The sequence below is a fragment of the Tenrec ecaudatus genome, chromosome 8, assembly GCF_050624435.1.
Source record: "Tenrec ecaudatus isolate mTenEca1 chromosome 8, mTenEca1.hap1, whole genome shotgun sequence".
NCBI classification, from domain to species: Eukaryota; Metazoa; Chordata; class Mammalia; order Afrosoricida; family Tenrecidae; genus Tenrec; species Tenrec ecaudatus.
The window spans coordinates 128,381,582-128,383,760 of NC_134537.1; positions in this window are offsets into that span (position 1 = coordinate 128,381,582).

Genomic DNA, 2,179 nt, shown 5'->3' on the forward strand with positions numbered 1-2,179 from the left:
TCCCAATCAGAATTTCCATAAAAAATACCCTGACCAATTTTAAAATCATAGACACCGCCTTTACCAGAGAACTTTGGAAGCATAAGAAAAGTAAAGGTATGCAATATGCAGAGTAAAGTCCTTAGCTGTCTTTGCAAACACCACAGGTAACTTTTCAATGTACTTTCTATCTTCATCTTTACAGTCAAATGTCCAGTAGGCAGGATTATAGACGCCCATGGGTTCTCTCTACCATTTAAATGTGTTTAAAGATGAACAACAAAAAATACTTTTCCTTTCTACAGGTAAAATAGCAACTTAAATTCTATCTATGTAACATATGAGTATACATAAATGTAATATCGGGGCCCTGATGGTGCATCGACTGCTCATTGAAAGGTCAGTTTGAACCCAGCAATCTCTCTGTGGGAGAACGATGGGACAGTCTGCTTCCATGACAGATTATCTTATTGGACACCCTGTGGAGCAATTCTCCTCTGTCCAGTAGACTCACTATGAGTAATGAGAGACTGGACAGACTGAAATTGGTTTGATTGTTTTATGTATATATAATTTCATACATATGTATAATTCTAGACATGTACATGTTTTAAATGTTGAAATTCTGAGTTGAAGAGTATTTTTAACACAACTTAACTCTGTGTTAGGTATCTATCTTGAAATCCACAATGCCAAATTTGCATACACAAAATATGTAACTGAATAAAAAATAACTCAATTTATTATAACACATATGTAGGTAAGTGTGTGCTGGCATGTGCCAAGTGACTAAGAATTTCTAACTATATTAATTACATGTTCACTTATTTCTTAAAACCAATGGTTTTTTGAAAATTGACATTTCAAACGGACAAGTTTATGTGCCAATATTAGAAGGCTCCAAAAAGTTCTGGACATATGCAAAGAAAAGATCATGGGGTTTCTTTATGAACTTTTGAAATGTTCGGGTAGAGAAATCTGTGAGTCAGAATTGAGTGGGTGGCATTGAGTGAGTATAGAAAGCAAACTTTTCTGATGATTACTTGTTGAAAAGTTGAGAAATTATATATCAAAACTCCAAGTTTAGTTTCTTAGAGAACTCTTTCATTAAGATCTTTTTCATTCAAATTCAAGACAGACACTCCTAGAAAACTGTATTTAGGTATCTAGATGTACCATGGTAGAAAAGAGGCAAATAGCTTATAAAGTTAAGTACCTACTAGGTGACTGATTCCTCTCTGCTAGAAATGGCAGAAACAAAAAATGTTCACTCTTATCTTTGACCAGTAAAACATGATGCTCGCATGAATTTGAATTGTCCAGGTTTCTGCTGATGTTCAGTTGCAACAAAACAAAAGCCTATGCCACCACGTTGACTCCAGTCAGTGTTGTTGGTGGTTTGGCCATTGAGTCGGTCCACCTCATAGCAACCTGGCATAAAAACGCTGCTGATGCTCTGGCTCAGGGAGCACATTGTGAGTGAGCATCAATGGGTGCCAAGCATGACAGAGCATTGTGGCTTTTAAAAAACTCCAAAAGCGTAGTTATAAACTGCTTTGGAAAATTATTAATACATGTATTAATACTTGTATTGTACTTGTATAAATTTGATTGCTAATTATTTTTTTGTTCAAACTGCCAAAAGAGGCCTATACAAATTGAGGAACTAATTACACTGACAACAATTATAATCAATACAATGCCCAGCTTATAACAGTTGCTACATTGATTCATGTGAATGAACCAAATACTAATCTTTCATTCTTAATTTGTCCTTACATGTAAATAAAGAAAATGAGGTATAAAAATATGTCATTTATTCAAAGGTCAGGACTGCCCAACACAATTACTCAATCTTCTCGGGGCTATTTTTTGGGAAGGGTTATTTATTTATTCATTTCAGAGAAGGTAAAAAAAGAAGAAGAAAGATGGAGAGAAATGTGGGAGGAGGGAGGAAAGAAGGAAGAAAAAACCTTTAAATAAATTAAAAATAAATTATATTTCCAGGTCTTCATCCGTATGTTTGTCACAATGTGTGTAAGCATTGGGCTTCTCACTGAAAGGTTAGTAGTTTGAACCACGAGACTCTCTAAGCGAGAAAAACAAAGTAGACTGCTCCCTGAAATATTTGCAGCATAGGAAACACTAAGAAGCTGTGTTCTGTCCCACAGAGTCTCTCTGAGTCTGGATGGATTGACAG